Source organism: Protopterus annectens, chromosome 1.part1 (assembly GCF_019279795.1).
Source record: "Protopterus annectens isolate FY-2018-M chromosome 1.part1, PAN1.0, whole genome shotgun sequence".
In the NCBI taxonomy this organism is placed as follows: Eukaryota; Metazoa; Chordata; order Ceratodontiformes; family Protopteridae; genus Protopterus; species Protopterus annectens.
Window position 1 is genome coordinate 1,409,720,442 of NC_056726.1, and position 22,935 is coordinate 1,409,743,376.

Below are 22,935 nucleotides of genomic sequence, written 5' to 3' on the forward strand. Positions count from 1 at the left end.
CATGATGTTTCAGTGAGGTATGATACCTCATGCTGTCATATGTGTCAGTACACTCACTGTGGCCTATTTGACTATAATATCAGATACATGGGCATTGTTAAGGCACACAGACCACTTCCAACCACATACAAGTTGCAAACATATGGATATTCCAGACACATCTGTACAGAGGACTGTACAATGGTGTAACCTGCTGCATGTGAGGCAGATGCTGTTACCACACTATATAAAGTAATGGCAATGGGAGGTGGTCACCAGCCGTGTATGGTATACACATCAAAATTGTATAACCACACAAGATATGATCCTCCCACACACAGTTGCCAGCATTAGGATTAGAACTTCTGCCTATCTAGGTATTCCTACATTAGTGCTATGCAGTTATCAGATATGGCACAGAGCTTATACATTTCCACCTATTCCAAAGGTACTTCTAATGTGGATGACATCAACAGGACTACTAAATTGGAGTGAAGGGAAGTGTAAAGGATAGTACACAGGTCAAAAGTGGTATAATCCAGAAAGTACATGATTCACACATAAACACACACACAATTGCCAGTATTGGGATGAGAACTCCTACCTCTCTAGGTATGTCTACTACAGTGTTACGCAGTTACCACATGAGCTACAAAGCTTACTAACCATTTATATGGCCAGAGCTGCTGATAACTGCACAGCTGTGGTAAAGTATTACAGGTGGCAGAAAGTCTACCTTCTGTTCCACCCGCACATCATGCTAGTTCTTTCTGTCTTGCACTTCAACTAGTATTATGGATTTGTACTTCACCAGGTTATTGTATCAAGAAGTGTGGCACACCTGGGAGTGGTCAGCAGTACTCATTCATCACAGATGTAGCCCCAGTACTTACTAGTTATGTCCACCCCTCCTGGCATGTTAGAAGGGCAGTTATTTGTCCTTTCACGCATTAACCTGGTGTACTTGTCCATTCTAAGGGACTGTTGCAACTGCCTCATGTACACAGACAACCCTCCCCTCTAAACTCCAAACACTCAGACCTGTGAGGGTTACCCATAAATCACCCAATGTGGACAAATGCACACTCCAGCAAAGACTGGACTAGCAGGTCAAGAGGCTAAGATCAACACCTGCACCACACCATGTGGAACAAGTAGCTCACCATGACACCCACTTTGACAGCCATGACATACAGTGCAAAGCCACACACCCACCTACCCAGAGGCATTCAATGGACATTTACCCAAACAGCACAGACCAGCAAGACAGACACCCACTCAGACACTGTGACATGGCACATGCCAAGGGACACATATTTAACTTACACAGTATGCCCCTCAACCTTAGCTCCTAAGGCTAACCATCTTGCAAAATACAGTGATCATGGGTAACTCAATACTGAGGTACACACATATCCCACTCATTAAGTTGAATATGGAGCAGGTAAAAGCCAAATATCTTATCACATGCCAGCATCCAACACATGACACAGTCAGTCATGGCACTCCACAACAGCTACAAGTATCAGTCTGTATCCATATGGGTGTGAATGAATTGGGACACACCTCCCTGGCCTACATGACAAGAGACATGGTTGAACTCTCTGATTGTGTGGTCCAGGCAGGTGTGACAGTAGCCCTGGGCAGTGAACTGGTATCACCCAGAATGATGCTGTGGTACTATCATCAGATGATTGACTGCAACATTGGCTTACGTGTTATGTGTCATTTTCAGGGGATCCAGTACTTCTCTGCTTGGGATGATATGACTGACAGAACCCAATTACTTGCCACAGATGCCCTACATCTGTCACCGTTGGGATTCCAGGTACTGGCTAAGTGTCTTGACACCCCTATGATGCCTTATTAGGCAGTATTCCTGATGTTATTACCACCATAACAGCTACACATGTATGCAATCTGAGGGTCATGCTGCTCAACAGTAGACATCTAGCAATCAGGATGCAGTCACTCATAGTAATCGCTGGAGTGGAGGACACATATCTGCTGTAATGGAGAGGTGGTTCAATGCAGCAGACAGCCAACCTGCAGTATCAGGCTATGGAGCATTCCACAGCTGTCAGCCCCCAAACATGGACCACAACACACCTCCACAGGTGGTGTTGTCTCCATATTCATTATGGCTAGGAACACCTCCAGACTAGTATCCCATCAAAATGCATTGCAGATACTTCCGGTACAACTGCTGGGGAGAATAGTGCAATCCAGACCATAGCCTGCTATGGGCCACATCTATGTCCCAAGACACATTTCTCAGCACCCTGCCATCTATGATGGTCCAACACAACACTGACATAGTATGAGTCTTCAGCTACTCCTCCATCACCTGGGGAAAGTAGCCAAGCACCAGTACAGTGGCCAAACACTTCTGGGATTCATCATTTCCATTGCCCTGGACCAGCTCATACTGATGCCAGGTAGAGGATGCAACAACCTTGACCTGTGTTGACTACTTAAATACGGGACTGATGCTCATCCACAGATGTCAATCCCTGCATGGTGAGATCCACACAGGGTGTAATCAACATGGACCTCAACATGTCAGCCACACCCCCCAGAAAGGAAACCACCTTGCAAAACCTCTCCAAAGCTGACTTTGCAGCCATGAAAACAGGGGTGGACATCTTCACTAAACCCATGGCAATGGGAAATAGCTGCATGACTGTGGAATCATATGCATAGGCACTGTACAAACAGGTACATGAATGCATACTTGATCTCATCATCATGAACATGGGATCACAATGTTCAACACCGGAAGTATACCCCTCACTGGTGAGATCAGATCATCAACCACTCTCGCTGGAGGTCCCCATTCAATTCCACCCTAAAAAAAAAGAAAAAAAAACAAAAACTTCTCAACTCAAACTTCACACTTCTAAAACTAAAAAAGTGTGGTCTGAGCTCCTGGTCCTGAGCCAGTGGGTAAACAACAAACCGCTGAATTTTCTCTCTACCAGCAACTCCCTTTCTACCATGGACAGGCAATCCCAAACAATCCGTAAAAAAACAAAACAAAGTATAAGCATCCAAGCAAAGGCACAGCAGCCAGGACCCCAGCCATAAACAAAACAAGCTCAACAACAAAGGGAAGCAGCTACTACATAGAGCAAAATCCTTGAATCATTATAAGACACCTTGATCATTATAAGTAAAAAACTAGAGCTCTCTCATAAAATAAATTTTCGCCAATTTCTCAAAAAGGACCAAGGACTCAAAAGACAATCATAAGGCCTTCTTTAGCTATGTAGAAAGATCACAGGAGAATTGAGAAAATTAGTTCAAAATTACAGAACCTTATGATGTGAAGATTACTGAACCTACACAGGTTGCACATACTGTCTCCCCGCAGGTTCAGTCAAAACTCAAACCCCTCCCTCTCCACTCCCCAAGAGATTCCAACGCCCAGCCCAACACAGCTCCAAACATAAGGTGAGAACAAAACTCACAAGGCAAAAATGACACAGGTGATGGGATGAACTGGTGTCCCCGGCTGTGTGCTTCATAGACTCAATGAGGGACTTAGCACGCAGAGTTAGGATTACTCTCAGTGAGTGGCTCCCCTCACCTGGTAGGGGGATTACGAGGGCGCACTGTCCTGGGGTTCCACAAGCTGCCGTCCCATTAGCTGACCATTAGCTTCCATCTGCCCTTATCCAACCAGTCATCATCTGCAGAACTAGAGGATCATAATGGAACCAATAGGGGCTTTGTGGATCCAACATCAGACTTTTTGTTGCTTGGTTTTCAGTTTTTTTTTTAAACTTGGTTGACTTTTTTCGAACAGTCACCAAGGCCATAGAAAGGACCGAGGCACAGGAAAGGCAGTCCATACACCCTACAAAGTACCTCTGACCTCGCACAATATCCAAAAAAACACTCATCGAAAATCTAATCAGCACATACTGGAACCATAACATTGCAAGCTGCAGATGGGTTGCAAACTGGCTAAGGGACAGAACCCACAGGGTCCATGTCAGACTCACCATGTCCCACAACAGTGGTGTCTAGTCACCTGTCCTGTGTCCACACTCTCTGTTGGGATACACTTTTCTAAAGCACAAGCTAACACAGGTACAGGCGCTACATCTAAGGGTTATGACTGACCAAGTTTGCAGATGACAGTCAACTGGGGCATAGACACAGATATCCCTTCAAGGCCCACAGAAGAAATAACTGCCTGCAGAAAGAGAGCAATGCCTAACTGGTGCATGATGGAAAGTCATACGTTTCGAAAAAACGGGAAAATGGCAAGGTTACCAGCAAGGAAGTCCCACTGAGCACAGAAGAAGTCGCCAGAAGAAGCCCTGGGCAAGGTTTGACACTGTTGATGACAGGACCTAGGCTACACTCATGTTAGCCTGCCAAAACACGATCACCTTCTACACGTAGATCCTGTACATGAATACATCCCATGTCATCATAACTCATTATCATCCCTATCACAATTCAGGTCATAGACCCTGTCGTAAATGCATGGTACTATCCAGAGCCAATAGAACCCAGACACTGTCCTCCAAACACTGGGAGACAATGTGATGTTCCCTGCCATTACTAAGGTGTACATCAGAAGGAGGACACTGTTGCAGAGAAAGGTGGTGTCCCACAACTGTTGAACCCCCTTATTAACCTCAAACACAACTTTGGATCCCTCATGGAATCCCCCACTGGCATCTATGACAGCAAACATGCAGAAGACACTGACAACAGCCACAACAGCCTTTGATAGTTACATCAACAACCTCCACAGAATTGAACACAAGTGCTGCGAGTTACTGCACAATTCTAATACCTATCCTGAGGCAACAGATATTGGCCACAGTCTTGGCAACACATTCAGTGCCAGCCTTATCCCGCTGTCCCCCCACAAGTGAAGTACTGAGTGAATGTGTTCTCACATGCTGTATCCATTTCTGTTCTAGGCATCTGTGTGTCACCAGGATGTGGCCCTGCAGCAAGACCACAGGGTATGGCAGTGTGGTAACACATCCACCATATCATAGGCAGGATACAGTATGTGCACAGAAATCCCCGGTCTGTAACACAATGATTGCATATGCCGCACAGATTATAGGGCTGAGGGTTGTACATAGCTATATGTTAATTTACATCTGTTGTAGAATGGTGAATGGTATGTGTTGTGGTTTGGATACACCTCCGATTGCTAATAACCACAGCCACAGGGGATATTCATCAACCAAACACACTGAGATTACTATTCACACACACAAACACACACACACACACACACACACACACACACACACACACACACACACACACACACACACACACACACACACACACACACACACACACACACACACACACACACACACACACACACACACACTTGCCAATACTGAGATCCATAGGTTCATTGCATCATAGGTGTGTAGCAGGTGAATGGGCCTGAAGGCTGTACATGGCTAGCCCAAGGGAATACCCTGGCATCATGTCACATGAAAATAGTCCCGAGTATGGCCCTGGAGTACAGTCACTGGAGTGGTCCCTGGGGGGGAGTATTGTATTCTCCATCCACTCATCCAGATTTCTATTGTGGGTGGACAGTGATGTGCACTGCTTCACATGTATGTGATTTATATACCATAACATGGACAGTGTCTGGGCTGTGCACATGTCCCACATGCATGTTCTTTGAAGTGTGGAAGTGTGCTTTAGGTCTCTGGGGCATGTTGTGTGGACAGATTTGTATCTTCAGAAGTAGCACTCCCAACCTCGTTTGGTGAGATCTGGCTAGGTAACTGAGGTAGTGATTACACCTACATAGACAGTATGATGTGGGGATTCATTGGAGTTATTGGCATCTGTCCATACAGGTCATGTGTATAAGGCATGGTATTCCCTTTGTGGGGTACATTTACAGACTTTACAGTTATTGCAGGCATTCAGTGGGGAACATGGCAAAAGGGCAACTGTACACATTGATGGGGTTACTGAGGGGATGGAACAGGGTGCCATGTCCTTTTACTTGCTGGACAACACACACTCAGTCAGGAGATTAACACATCAAAGTACTTTCTGATATCAGTGGCATTGTTGTGGTCAACAGGCATGTAGTCCATTGCAATCACACTGTGGGTACTATTTGTGAGCCAATTTGCAGGAGAACTATTGATATAGTGGTTGCTGCCTAGCCAAGTGTGTTTGTGTATGATTTGTGGGTGGAGAGTGGTCTCTGAGTATTAGAAGGGTTGCCTATATTGTTAACTAATGCATACTGTCACATAGCCATTGCACATGGCACTAGACACTTAGGACTGTGGATTGTCTACACCAACCTCTACAGTGTTTGACAACTGTTGGCCTTGTAATGTGGACATTAGGACATATACTAGGTCCTCAGTATAAGAATTTAACAAAACCCATCCCTAATGGATCCTGTTATCACACACTTACACCCGCAAAGGATACTGATGATATATACACACACACACATACACACACACACACACACACACACACACACACACACACACACACACACACACACACACACACTCACACACACACACACACACACACACTTGCCATTACTGAGTTTTGGACACCTACCTAATTATGTATTGCTACTACAGTGTTATGCATTTATCACACATGCCATGGAGCTTATAGAATGATTGCTGTCCCAAGGTACTTATAAGGTGAGGAATATCACCAGCCCTTATAAATACTGGCATTGGGTGATGTAGTGGGTGAGAGATTTCACAAAACATTTTAACCTACACACACATTTACATTTGCCAGGAGTGAGGTTCAAACCTCCATCTAACTATGTTTTCAGACCATTATGTTAAGCATTTACCACATGCACCACTGACCTTGCATGGCTTACAGTTGCCAACAGGTACTTCTAAGGTGAATGATATCTGCAGGATTGCTAAGTCAGGCAGTGAGAAGTGTACTGGGTGTAAATGGGGCCAAAATCTTTAAGGTACAGACATACACACACACTTGCCATAAATGAGATTCAACCCCCTACCTATGTAGTTATTGCTATTACATTGTTCCGCATATATCACATACACCACAGAGATTATAGGTAAAATATTGTCCAAACATACCTCTAAGGTGTGTGACATCATCAGCAATGCTAAAGGAGGGGTAAGAGAAGTGTAGTAAGTGCAAATGACCACAAAATCAAGTCTCTACAAAGACACATACACTCTATCACACAAACACACACATTTTAACTGCTGCCAGGAGCAGGATTAGAACTCCCACCTAACTAGGTTGCTATACTATAGCACTGGGCAGTTATCGCAAGGACCACGGAGTTTATACATTGGAGAGCTGTCCAAAGGTATCTTTGAAGGTGAGTGACATCAGCAGCAGTGCTAAAGGAGGAATAAGGGAAGTGTAGTGAGTGTGAATGACCACAAAATCAGACCTCTACAAAGACACACACTCTCTCACAGTTGCCAGGACCAGAATTAGAACTCTTACCTAACTAGTTTGTTACACTATAGTATTACACAGTTATTACAAGCACCACAGAGCTTATATGTTAGAGAGCTGTCCAAAGGTACCTTTGAATGTGAGTGACATCAGCAGCAGTGCTAAAGGTGGGGTAAGGGAAGCGTAGTGAGTGTAAATGACCACAAACTCAGGTCTCTACAAAGACACACTCTCTCACACAAACAGTTTCACAGTTGCCAGGAGCAAGATTAGACCGCCTATCTAACTAATTTGCTACACTATAGTATTACACAGTTATCACAAGCACCACAGAGCTTATATGTTAGAAAGCTGTCCAAATGTATCTTTGAAGGAGAGTGACATCAGCAGCAGTGCTGAAGGAGGACTAAGGGAAGTTTAGTGAGTGTGAATGGCCTCAACCACATTCATCTAGAAACACACACTCACAAACAACTTTACATTTGACAGGACTGAGATTACAACTGTTACATAGATACTTATTTGTACTGTAGTGTCACACAGCTATCACAAGCACCACTGAGACTATAGGGCTGAGGGCTAACCAAAGGCATTTCTACAGTGAATGACATCAGCGCATCATGTGATACAGGCCAATGGGATGTGGGAAAGGCCTCATAATGGGAATCTCTCTGTTGCTATCAGTCTTTCTCTTCCCCACATCTCTGTGTGTGTATGTTTGACATATATTATGTTGTCCTTAGATGTGTGTGAGTATTCCTATCCAATGTATGTGTGTAAAGTATTAATGGTGTACAATTTGGTGTGTGTGCACAGACATATGTGAATAACTGATATCTGTAGTTCACTGTGTTGTGCGACATGGGCTTTATTTCTCTAAGTGTAGGAGCATGCCCATTATGACCTTCTATATTGAGTGCGTGCATCCATCCCAGGGAGGGTTGGACTCCAGTTCAGGGTTTTGTATGCTACAGCTACACCTAGCAAACTGTTTCTGCAGGATATCTGTAGATAGGTTGCCAATATGGAGACACAATGGGTGTAACATATGGGGCATACTGTAACTATTGCTGTCTGAGCTGCTTGCATGACATGTTTGGTTGTAGCACAGATGTTCTGACATATGTACTGTTTTACACTGTGATGTATCATGTCATCAACTACTGACAGTTATCATTCTTTGCTCACAGTTATTTACCAGGGAAATACAAGATGAATGAAGCTGAAACCAATATTCTGAGCCATATAGACTACACATTCTGGCACACACCTGCCATTGTGAAGGGGTAGCTACAGACAATAGACTGCTGGTTCTATGTAAATGGTCCAGCACTTTGTTAGTATGCTGGCTGAGAATCCCCTCCTTGTGCTTTTCTCAACTTCATGGAATGGCCATATCCTGCTGGGGCCATACCTCTCAGCTGTATAGATACACCCAGGTTAAACAGAGGCAGGACTCATATATTTGGTCAGTTTACCATCACATTATGGTTTACAAGCAGTTTTGTGGCTATTCATTCATGGGTTTGCAGTCAGGGAGTAGTATGTGCAGACATTAGAGTTTTAGACTTCACACACTCCATGACATCCATGCTTCTACACCCCCCCCTCTGTTATTCTTTCCTCTTCCTAACCTTATGTGAGCAATATTTCAGAGGTATCCCTATAGTTGGGCCTTTATCCCAGTAGTATTTATGGCCTGGTCCACAGTCTTTGCAGTAGGACATGGGGAGGCATGCTAGTGGCCTTTGTCAACATGACCTTGCATTTGTTTTCTGTTTACTGTGTTAGGTTCTTAGTTGGGACCCACTGACATTCCGAACATTAGCACTATGGGTGAGGCATGGGCTTTGCTAGAGGACTGTAGGCAATTTGAGAGTGCTGACGGCCATCTGTTACTGCATTTCTACATGGGATTGTGGGGAGGGTGCACACCTGCAGACTTTAAACATTTGCAATGACTGTACTGCTATTTTCTGCTGTGTGAGGCTTGTGGTGGGTATGCGACCCTCATTGACATCCATGTGTGTGACCTATTGACATCCACAGTTATTTGGGTAAGCCACGGTGGTACAGAGGTAGCATTGTTGCCTCACAGCAAGAGGTTCTCCTGTTCAATTCACGGCTGGAGTGCTTTCCGCGTGGAGTCTGCATGTCCCCCGCACGGTCGAGTGGCCTCCGAAAGACATGTGTGAATGGGCGTGCCTTTGCTGAAGGTTGGGCATCAGGCTGGCAACTCAGCACCATAAAAAAATCTACTGCTAATCATTAGCAGACCAGAGTTCTGCTGTGGCGACCCCTAACCGGGAAAAGCCAAAAAGACAAACAACAACAATATGTACTGCAGTGGGGGTTGTCACCTTCTTTAGTGCTGGCTAGTATGTTGACACCAGTATTTGTTATGAATTTCCAGCTGTCCCATATAGCTGTCTGTTGCTATCCCATTCAGCCATCCAATTCCCTTGCATGCTTGCATCCATATCATACATACAAGTATGAGAACATACTACTCCATTCAGTAATTGATAGGAAGGGTCACTTGCCTTGTTGCTGGGCCAGTATTGAAGAGGGTGCTGGAGGGCTAACTATGTTGGATGCACATAATACACTCCCTATACATGGTAAAGGTCAGGTAGTGTCATATTTGGCATTTCTTTTACTATATGTGCAAGTTGGAGAGAGGTATCAGTCCCTGGGTCCCTACAGTGTGTGTGCTATGCGTTGCCTCTTTGCCAAGGCCTGGGCATACTGGGCATGCCTCCTTCTGCCTACAGGGGCAGGCTCAGGATGTTCCTCCTCTGAATCCCTCTGTACCTGTGCTAGCCTTGGCAATGGTGGGGGGCTGTGTGGACCTGCCCTATGCTGTTCTTGCTGCAGCTGTTTCCACAGGATCATATTATGTAGCATGGCACATACTATGAACATTTGTGCACATTTAGCTGGAGAGTACTGCAAGGCTCCACCAGATATATCAAGGCAGTGGAACCGTGACTCGACCATCCCAAACACAAGCTCTACAATGATTCTGGTTTGTGCATGTGCCTCATTATGGTGTTCTTATTTGTGTGTGTGTGCATTTCTGATGGGTGTCATCAGCCATGGCTCCAGTGCATAGCCAGCATCCCCCACTAGATGCCCATATGGGATGCCCCCCTGGCAAATGCCTGCTACAGCTGTGAGCAATGCCAGATGTGGGAGTCGTGATAGCTTCCAGGGCTGCCAGCACACACATTCATGATAATGCCCTGGGCATTGCACATGACCTGGCAGTTGATGGAGGGGAAGCCCTTGTGGTTTATATAGACCCTATCCCGCTCATTGGGTGGTGCTTTGATGTTGATGTGCATGCAGTCTATAGCACCAACTACCTCAGGGTATTCTGCTATATAATGGAAGAGACATATACATCTGGCCAATGCCTCATGGGCGGTGGGAAATATATGTGCTCATTGGCATGTTGTGTCATGGCATCCAGGAACTGGTGGAGTACCCTGGATGCTGATACCTGTGAGACCCCCATGATATCCTCAGCTGGTCTTTGGAAGGTACCTGTGGCTAGTATTCTTAAGCCTACACATACCTTAGTATCCACCGGGATGGGTTCCCTTCTATTAGTTGTGTGTGTGAGGCGTGGCTGGCACAGCTCAACGATTTGCTGTAAAATGTCCCTGTCCACCCTATAGCGCTCTACTATCTCCAGCTCATGTGTGGCTCTGGTAGGTTTCCCTGAGTCTGTACACTCTTCTCTTCCTCCTCACTGTGGGTCTGTTGTCAGGATTCTCCTCCTCACCAGCCTCAGACTCTAGCACATATTGATGGAGTAAAGCAGCAGCAGCCTCTAACATATTTAGTTAGTTTTGCCAGTTATAAAATCCCCCATTTGTGTACAGATTGTGAGAAAAAACAGTCTCTAGGGTGTTTGCATAGTTTATAGTAGTATGCTGGGTTGCTGCATGTGTAATTGGCTGATTCTGATACATTCCACCTGCCAGCTATGCTAGTTCTCCTTGATTGCCTTCCTACTGCTGTTTCCCCTTCCAAGTTCCTCCCTATTTATGCCCTGAGGTGCACCACTCATACCCAGTGCTGAAATGTAAACAGTGCTGCCATTTCCTCTTTTTTTTTGGTTAAATCCTGGTGCGTGGCTCGCACACCCATTTAGGCTATGTACACATTGCTCAGGCACATCTGACACACCCCCTTCTTTAGCTGTGCTTAGCTAAGGGCAACACAGGCCACAGAGCTCCAATGAGCTTACAACAATCATGACACACCCCTTTATGAAGTCATTCAGCTCTTACACTTGCACTGTTGTATTGCTGCACCTACAGGGTTAGGTACAAGTTGACACTTTGAAGAAATCTGTGATTCAATATAACTCCCCTCCTTTGCATATCCCAGTGTGTAGGTCATTAGTTACTGCACTAACACGGACCCTTTCCCCTTGACAACCAGTGCTCCCTGATATTGTTTACATTCTGCATGCTATTGACTATAATGGCAAAATGCAGATTTAACTTAAAATTAAGTTTTCCCATTTTTTTTTTCAGCACGATCCCATTTGCACGCCGCTGCCCTATGCTTAAATGGCCAAGATCAGCCAAAAAAAAGTTAAATTTTTATACTAATTAATCATTTTTCAATGCCAATGGCCTTATATTTGGCCATTGGCATGTCTAATGTACATAATACATGCTTTTCCATGAGCTGTCATGCCTCCATTTTGTTAGTTGCAGAAATGTACTAATTTTCTGAATACATTTCTGCACTGACACTGTTCTAGCACGGAGACCTGGCAGCTTGGTGGATTGCAAAATCACCTCATTTGCATGGTTTGCACCAGCAAATGAGGTGATTTGCAAATTTGCCGGTTTTCTATGCTAGAACAGTGTAGGACCGCTCGTGCACATGAAAACGGCACTATCCTTAATCGTTCAGCAGCCATTTTCAGTGCAGGAGGTCCTACAATGTTCCTGCATGGAAATATCAGCTTCCTGAATCCCGGGGATAATCTTAACTAGATGTTTTTGTTCTTAGCCCTTATTGTCTCAGAGACCCCCTAGACCATTTAGCAAATATTTGAAAACAGGAACCTTTCTTAAAATAGCTTTTCTTCACAAAATTAACTCTGTCATATTTAATGTATTCCTAAAACACCACTGAGAGACTTTTTTTCTTGCATCTCTGATCACATTTGATCCCTGTAGTTAAGCCCTCTTATCACTGCTGAGTGACATGAGGCAGCACTTTCCTCCCTTGCCTTACTCCATCCCACCCACTCTTATATCATGTTCTTTGTAGCCCCCAAAACTTCATAGTCAAGCTATAACATATCCCAGTCCTCTCCCCTCCCACAGCCAGGCATAAACTGTCCTCCTCTCTTCACAGCTCTTCACTCTTTCTATTCATCTCATAGCACAAACTCCACTCCTTATTCCCTTCTTAGTCATATTTTTCCACATTTCAAGATGTTGCTCCTAAGTGATGTTCATATATCCAGAACATATCTTTCCTCCATACCTCTCAACTGTACAGATTTTCACAGAATGTCCAGATTTTTGCCTCATATTTTTAGTCTGTTTTTCATAAAATTGTGGTTTTCTGTCAAATTAGTGGCAAATAATTGAAGACTGAAGTTAGAAAATAATGAGAGACAATGGAGTTTCAGACTTCATATCCTTCAGAAATTCATGTTAATGCAAAACCTGTTAGTCTAGTGACTTTCTAAGTTTGTAAGAGCAATATTTAAAAAATTGTCCCCATTTTTGGTCAATTGTCCCACTTGTATTAATGGATTTGTCCAGATTTCTTGCTGTACAAGGTTGAGAGGTATGCTTTCCTCCCTTTTCTGCTACTTCCCCTATGATGCTGTTACATACAATAGATGCATTCCTTCCTTTGTATCTCCCCACACTATTACGAGTTTTCTTCACATCCATTTTGTACTCTTCTTCCTCCCTTCAAAATTTCTTCCCCGTTACCTGACCCTCTCCCTCCTATCTTTAACTTTTACAAAACTATATTTTAGAGAGAGCATATATATGTGTGTGTGTGTGTGTGTGTGTGTGTGTGTGTGTATATATATATATATATATATATATATATATATATATATATATATATGTGTGTGTGTGTGTGTGTGTGTGTGTGTGTGTGTGTGTGTGTGTGTGTGTGTGTGTGTGTGTGTGTGTGTGTGTGTGTGTGTGTGTACATTTATCTATATAAGTATGTATATATGGGAGCACTACAGAATCCTGAAAGCCCAAAATTCTGAAGACCAAAATCCTGAAAGTTCGAAATCCTGAAAACACACAGGATACCAACACTTACTATATTCCAGCGCAAGTGCATACAGAAACAAATAAAACACAAACCTTATTACTCTTCTCCAAGTATAAGCAGGGGGGCAAGCACCCCTGCACAACCACACCCCCTGCTACTTAAATATATCAACTCCAAGATTGCACTTAGTGTACTGAAGTGCAATCACGGAGTTGTTATATTTAAGTAGCTGGGGAGTGGGGGGTGCATGCAGGAGGGCTTGACCCCCTGTCTATAGTTGAAGGGTAATACGTTTCTGTATATACTTGTGCTGGAATATAGTAAGTGTGTTAGCAGGATTTTGAGTTTTCAGGATTTTGGTCTCAGGATTTTGGTCTTCAGGATCTTGTGCTTTCAGGATACCAAATGAGTGATACGTATTGATTGAAATGCATTTAAGCAATTCAATGAATACTTTACAGGGCAAAGATGTAGTTGGCCAACTACACAGTGTTGCCCTTTTCTCCGTTATAGTGCAATCTTGGAGTTAGTATATTTAGTTAGGGGGTGTGGGGGACAAAGCTCCCCACGTTGGGGGGTGTGGGTATGTTTGTCAGTGTGTGTGTGTGTGTGTGTGTGTGTGTGTGTGTGTGTGTGTGTGTGTGTGTGTGTGTGAGCAAACAAATTCTTTCTCAGGGAAAGAATTTGCTTTTTTGACCATTCGCGCTTTAGTGCACTCGGTCTTTACATGTAAACAAAGAGGCATTCGCTTAAAATGCCTCTTAGGTGTTATAATATAGTGTTATAATATAGACCCATGTGTATATATATATATATATATATATATATATATATATATATATATATATATATAAATATATATATATATATATATATATATATATATATATATATATATATATATATATATATACACATATATGCTTCGGTAGACTGAATTTATACTTACCCAAACTGTAGATTACCGAGAAGAGAGCACCGAAATTGCAATAAACCGAACCTTCACATTTCTGATGTTTTTTTTACAGGGAAAGAAGACACATGGACAAAATTTGGCAAAATAACACACCGAAGTTTGTCAAACCCACCCAAGGTGGGGGCTATGACACCCATACCCCCTTAACTAAATATACCAATTTCAGGATTGCACTACAGTGGAAAAAAGGGCAAATTTCCCCATGTTGGCCAAGTGACTCCATTCCCTGTAAAAAAAAATCAGTAATATTCAGGTTTGGCTTATTGAAATTTCAGTGTTGTCATGTCTGGAATCTGCAATTTGGGTAAGTATAAATTTGGCTTCCAGCTGTCATCCTAGATTTATGGTTGACAATATACCTAAAGCTCAATTCCAGAGAATTAAAAGGAAGCAGTAAATTTATCCAAAAGATTTATAAGGAGGGGTTATAATGAGAGAAAAATTAAGGATATTAGTGAAGAGGCTATCTCTTATAATAGGGAAGAGCAATTATCTAATGATAAATTAGAAGTTAGAAAACAGGATTCAGGTATTAGATTAACTACAACTTTTGGAACTAATATGTTTATTTTTAAAAAGATAGTGAATAAGTATTGGGATATTCTAAAAGATGATGTTTTTTTTTGGCCAGTTTTTGGATGACCGGTGTTCCTTTAGTTACCGTAGGTGGGTAAATATAGGGGAAAAGTTTTCATGGTACAAGAATACTAACTCTGATAAGAGTAAGATGAGGGATAGTTTGTCTAAAGGTAGTTAAAGTTGTGGTCACTGTGTCTATTGTAAAAGGGTTTCAATTACTAAGTCCTTTACATCCATAAATACTCTTAAGGTCTTTGAAATACGTACTTTAATAACATGTAGTACTAATTGGGTGGTTTATATGACGATATGTCAGTGTGGAGCATTTTACATAGGTCAAACTTCTAGATCTTTTAAAACCCGAATAGCTTTGCATCTTAGTCACATTAACTGTAGGAGACAGAGGAGTGCATTATTTAAGCATGTTTTGGTTCATCAATCTGCACATTTTGTTTTTCTAGGGATTGATGCAGTTTCAGGTAGGGGTATGAGTGACAGTAAAAAGCATATGTTCCTAGATAAAAAGGAGAGATTGTGGATTATTAACCTAGGGGCTTTATATAAGCCTGGGTTAAATGAACAGTAGTAAATTAATGTTAAGTGTTTATAACAAACTGTTTAAATATGCTTTGCTGTCATGTTTATTTTGTAAGGTACTGTTCTTTTAAGCCACTGTCTTTTAAGAGTTGCTTAGTGTGATGGAGGATGTACTACACTGAGGACACCAGTGGATGAAACCGATCACTGGTCTGTTTTTTCATGCAGCTTCCACTACTATTCATTGTGAACTATTATTAAAGAAGATATTTTCTTCTTTTTTCGCTATTAGTTTAGCACCTGCTGCTTTTTTCTACTATTTGTTGTTTGAGTGCTGGATCTTTCATTTTGGGCTGGTTGTATTAGTATGGTCCGTGCACTGAGCTGGCTATGTGCAGTTTTGGTAGTATATATATATATATATATATATATATATATATATATATATATATATATATATATATATATATATATATATATAGTTTTGTTTTATATACCTATATCTGTATATCTATATATCCACGTCTATCTATCTGTACACATACACACACACACACACACACACACACACACACACACACACACACACACACACACACACACACACACACACACACACACACACACACACACACACACACACACACACACACACACACACACACAAATCAGTGAGATGCATTTAATTAAAAAAAAAATAGTCAAACTTAACATTATTTGAAACACTACTTAAATCAGTAAACTGATCCATAAAGGAATGCAGTTTTGCTCAGCTTTTTCTTTAGTCTTGATTACTGTCTCGATATTTGTCTCATTTGATAAACTAACTGTATCATTCAATTTTAGATTGTAGAACAATTTAAGTGGGACTCAAGCTAGGCAGCTATTCATGATACCAAATTTATGTCACTTACATGAAGCCACCTTCACAGAAACCATTACCATCAAATCAATAACTCCATTACCCACCTAGTTTCTCTGAAAAAAATATGCAAAATACTGTTTTTACAGGGGGACAAGTGACCTGCTCCCCTTGTGGGAGCTTTACTCCTTATACTCTCTTAATTATACTTACCCTACAAATTCCCAACTGTGGGGGGAAAATGCTGATATAACGGAAGTAAAAAAATCTATTCCTTCAGCATGTCACAGTCACTTTGCTATATTTAAAATATAGGAATAGAAATAATTCTACCATAAATTTTGATATGAAATATTCACATTTAAGCAAAAAAAAAAAAAAAATCTCAAAAAATTGTATGTTTTTTTAAAAAACTGTTCAGTCAGTAATATTGTTTTTAATGAAAATGACTTCAGTGACATTATTTTAGATTCCTTAATAGTAGGTGAGATATTTACATGGAGCGCATTCCTTCATTTAATGTTAGCAGACTTCACAGTTCTGTTAAAATATCACATCTCTTTAAAGTAGTGAACACAATTTAATATGATATACTTCTGTTTGCAAGAGCTTCTCCCAGCTCAGGCAGAATACAATGAATTCAACAGACATGTTTACAAATGAATAAAAAAGGTCAATAAAGAAAACAAAGGCAGTAAATATAAAAATGATATGGGATACAAAAAATGCAAGTAGCTTTCTTATTCATTCATATGTCTGTAGGTGTATACCAGACTATTGGCCAATAGGGCCTTTATAAGCCTAGCCATGCACCCAAATGTGACTCACAAATTTGAATTATGTAGTGGGTGATTTACTGACTGCCTCTGTCCATCCAAGACATAGGGGCCAGACCAGGAGTGAATTTCCTATTATCCATCCACTGGGTCAAGCTGGGTTTAAATAGGGTTAGGGTGGAACTCTGCTTCACACGGATGGTGAGACTGTTGCAGGAAATGGGAATTCTCTGAGAAACATAACTACCTCTCCATGTCCTATTTATGCCACAAACACAATTTATGTCTTTTGATCTAGTAGTTCTGATGCTGTTTGTTTTGCTGATGTACAAAAGGTTAAATTAATACAGGGTTCAGGGATGGCTTGTATACCAGTTAAAAATCACCTCTAAGTAGTCTGTATGATAGAGAGTAAAGACTCAGGGCATTGAGGAGATCAGCATAAGACATTGGTGCAGATTTAATAAAGCCTACACAGTCCACTAAAACCATGTGCACATTGTGGCATGACGTGCACATGATAGTGCACTGCTTTGTATTCATTAAGCGGTTGTACACTGCGTGTACAGCTGTACAAACATGGTAAACACTGTGACATGCTAATGACAGCATAAGCAGCTGAATTTTATGCTAATTAGCCAATGCAAGGTGGAGGGACTATTCAACTAGCTATAGAGTAGCCATGCATAATCAGTGTAGGTTTCCCTGTGAATTCCCAAAACTTATTGGAATATAGCTATGATAGCCACAGAAACCTCTCTGCACAAATGTGCAGATGACTCCACACTTGATAGGGAGGATGTTCCTGGAAGAAGTTAAGGAAAAAGTAAGGATGTGATCATCACAATCCAATAAGGGGACCAATTGTTTTCTCTTTATATGTCAATTGACAATACTTTTTTAACTGAAACCTTGCTGACACATCCAACCAAAGCCCATGTGAAATGAACAAAAATGTGTTGTTAACTGTATCAATTTATAAGTGGTTTCAACCTCAAAAAAGACTACAAAATAAAAAAACAATGACATTTTACAATAAGTTACTATATAATAAAATGTTATAAACTGACACATGTAAGCTTACCTGGAAGCTCATCCTGGCCTCCCCCTCCACCCCATAGCCTGCTGTCCACAGGCTACAGCAGTGCTCTTCTTCAGGCTGATGGAATCCCTTTAATATTACCTACTGGATAAACACCAACATGCAGTTATTACAATATAAAAGGTAACAGGGTTGTAACATAATCACAGTCACACACAAACTAAGGTTTGATCTAAAACAAGGAATAACAAGAGCAAACCTGTTAAAAAATGTATTTGTTGTGGCAACACACAAATGTAACCTGCCCCCCACCCCCAAAGGAACAGGCAAATAGTTTGTACCAAGCAAGGAATAACACATCAGTCAATTTGTACAAGTGCTTTCCAAAATAAATGGTACAAAATGTGTACAAATGTACAACAGAAAAGTCATTTTTATACGATTGCCAGTCATGTCTCCCTGAGCCCAGCACTCCCCTAAAGGTTTGCACAGGCCATCTTAGAACCCTAACACCCCTGTGTCATTGACAATACTGGACATTTATGTTTCACTTAAATAACACAGAGCAGTGTAAGATAAAAAAAATTTGTTACAATAACATGAAAATTAATAGGGTTTGTATCTGAGGAAGTAAAATGCTAACAGTGAACTTCTAAGAAGTGCATACAGATAACATTGCCATTTTCTAATGCATATATATAAATAATTTCCTAGTAACGTGAGCAAATCTAGTATATAATTGAAAATTTCAACCATACCTTAGCAAGATAAATCTAATTTAATAGCAATCTTCTTCTGTGTTGCCCACATACACAACTCTCTTCAGCTGCATCTTCCCTAGCTACATGGTTAGTGTAGATTCAGGCCTGTGAGCATGGTGAAGATGTAAATGAGGTAGAAACTCATAAGAATTGCTGAATCCCAAACTTCTGCCTCTGTGTAGTAGGTGTAAACATAGTGTAGGGTATACCCCAGTGTTTGCTGCTAATGGATTGCAACTGTGAATGATTACTGGTAGAGAGAAGGAAAACACAAGAAGTCAGTCAGACTGCCTTATCTACAGTGGGTGTGTCACCCAGGTTACACTTACAAAGTGTAGAAGTGATTGCATCAAGATTTAAAAGGGAAGTGAGAAGCACATATTTCACAGTGTTGCTCATTAACAGCCAAACTACACTGCCTTTGTTGAAAATTGTATATTATTGTCATGTAATATTCTCATCCATTTTTAAGGACAATGATACAAAATGCCCTACAGACTGCATGCATGTCTGAGACTACAGTCAAAGCCAACGCCAAAGTAAACTTTATTGTCACTTCGATTCAAACAAGTGTGAATCAAGCAAAATTACATTTCTTCTGGTTCAATGTGCATACAATACACATACTACATTTAACATGATGATAATAACAAGGTTTCTACAGACACAGACGACAGACAACAATAAATAAATACTTGCATTATTGCACTGACTTAATAGATTGTCACTCGTTACTAGGTTATTAGCTTAATTTCACTGGAAACATTGCACTTAATTGACTGATTTAAGGCCTACATTTATACTACACAGTAAAACAGTTCAGTCTGATTACTGCTGACTTTGAGTCTGGATGTGGGTAAGACCTTGTTACATATTGCACTATAGAGACTTTTCAGTATTGTTGGATTACTGCCTTAATGTCCAGTGTGAAGGGTACTGTTCCTAGAGTTTAGTAACCTGATGGCTAGTGGAAAGAAGCTGTTTTTGACTCTCGTGGTTTTGCAGTGTATGCATCAAAAGCACCTTCCTGATGTTAAATGTAAGAATAGCTTGTAAGCAGGATGAGTGCTATCCCTGGTTATTTTTCTTACCCTGCTGAGACGTCTGGACATGTGCATGTCATGTATGGATGGGAAGGAGTTCCTGATAATCCTCTCAGCCACTTTCACTACCCTCTGGAATGAATGGTACTCAGAAGCAGAGCAGCTTCTATACCATACTGTAAAGCTGTTTGTCAGTATTTGTTTGAAAAAGTTTGGCAAATGCCAAATGAAAGCGCTTACTGAATTGATTTTTCGATTTGGATTTGTGTTACATATGACGTGTATAATTTTGTGTTTATTTGTATTTGGAAGTAAATTCGTTTTTTCATCGTCTCTTGCCAGTCCTGCTTTTATCATTCCTGATGAGGCCCACAACTGTCGTATCATCTGCAAATTTTATGATATGGTTTGAGCTGTGCTTGGCATTACAGTCGTGGATTAGTATGGTGAAAAGCAGGGGGCTTAGAACACATCCCTGTGGGACTCCAGTGTTCAGGGTAGTTCTCTCCAATGTATTGTTGCCTACACGCACTTTCTGGGGTCTATCTATAAGAAAGTCCAAAATCCAGTTGCATAGTTGAGTGTTGATGCCCAGTTGAACCAGCTTTCTGATCAGATTTTGCAGGATGACTGTATTGAAAGCTGAACTGAAGTCGATGAAAAGTAGCCTCACATAGCTATTCATGTTCTCCAGGTGGTCCAGTGATAAGTGGAGTGCCAAAGAAATAGCATCTCCTGTGGGGCGATTGGGTCTGTATGCAAGCTGGAGTGGATCAAGGTCTGCAGGTAGTTTGGATGTTATTACATCTTTGACCAGTCTCTCAAAGCATTTCATCACAGTGGAGGTGAGAGCTATGGAACAATAGTCATTTAAGCTAGCAGGTGGTGACTTCTTTGGTAGTGGTATAATGTTTGTGTACTTGAAACATTCGGGCACAATGGCTTGACTCAGTGAGCTGTTGAAGATGTCTGTGAGTACATTTGTTAGTTGGTCCGCAGAGTTCCAGAGCACTCTTCCAAGAATGTTATCTGGTCCAGCTGCTTTCCTGGGGTTAACTCTTTGTAGGGTACTTCTGACATCAGCAGGGTTGAGGCTGAGCTCTTCCTCGCTCTGGTTGTTGGTGATTTTTTTCTGCTTCTGTCTTATTACATTCCTCAAACCTACTGAAATAGATGTTGAGCTTGTTTAGGAATTCCATATCATCACCACACTGTGAAGATAGGGACCTGTAATCTGTTATAGACTGAATGCCCTGCAACAGGTGCATAAGATCCTTTTGTTCAGAGAAGTGGCTCATGATCTTTGACCATATTTGTGATTGGCCTCCTTCACCCATTTGTTTAATTGAGATCTGGGCAATCTGAGAGGCTCTTTATCACCATTCCTTGCTTTTGGGAGTTTGTATACTTCACTTGTTAGCCAGGGTTTCTGATTGACTCTTGTGATGATGCTTTTGGTGACTGTCACATCGTCAACACATTTTGAGATGTAACCCATCACTGATTCACTGTACTCCTTCAGCTTGGTGTATTTGTTTACTGTGGCTGCCTCCTTGAAAATGTTCGAGTCCATACTCTCAAAACTGTCTTATAGTGCTTAGCCTGCTCCCTCTGGCCATACTCTCTCAGTTGTTTCACTGATGGGTTTCTCCTGGTCAACAGTGGTCTGTACGATTGTAGCAGTATAATGGCAAGGTGACCTGAGTTACCCATATGGAGGTGAAGTACTGCCTTAAATGCTAGCTTAATATTTGTATAGACCTTGTCCAATGTATTCTCCCCTCTGGTTGCAAAGTCTACATACTGGAAGTATTGCAGTAGGACTGTTTTTTTAGGTTTGCCTGACTGAAGTTGTTACCTGCTATTATATGTACTCCATTAGGATTTTGATTTTGCAAATCATTTATAGATTGATATAGCTCAGCTAGTTTGTGTTGACACTGGGAAGTATGGATACTGCTGACACTTTTAAATTCCTTTGGTAGGTAGAAGGGTCTGCATTTCAGTTTCAGCTCTGATAACAGAAGAATGAATACAATACAAAGAGAAGACAGAGCTGCATTAGTGCAAATAATATTCATAAATGGTTGTGTGACCAGTCATTGCACTAAATATGTAATTAACATACACAAACAACTGAGAGTGCATAAGTAGTATATGTCTTGTTAATACTGTGGATGAAATGGGACTTGCTTGTATGCATAATGATTTGCATTCCTGCTGCAAAGCTGTTTCTGTGGCAAAAATGGATGAGGCACCCTTACTGTGTTTTGTAGGTTCATGAGTCTGACAGTTCAAATCCAGAGCTCTGTAAAAATCTGTAATGTATGCTAAAATGTATTCTGTAATGTTGTTTATGTTCTTATTTGATTTTGCTTTAATATTAATATTTGCACAGTGAGCAGATTAGCACAAACATGGTGAAACTGATAAATAAATGCCATGTAACTTACTTCTATCATAAAGACTGCTAGATTATACCTGTTAATCAAGGATGTGTGTAACACACCTGGTAAACACGATGACCCAGAAAGTATGTAGTATACTTAGATTATGGTTCATGTCCCACATTTAATTTTTAATGATGACAACTAATAAACACTTCTTAGAAGAATAATGCAAGGTGAGCTTTGCCTGTCACATTTATTCATTGCCTAC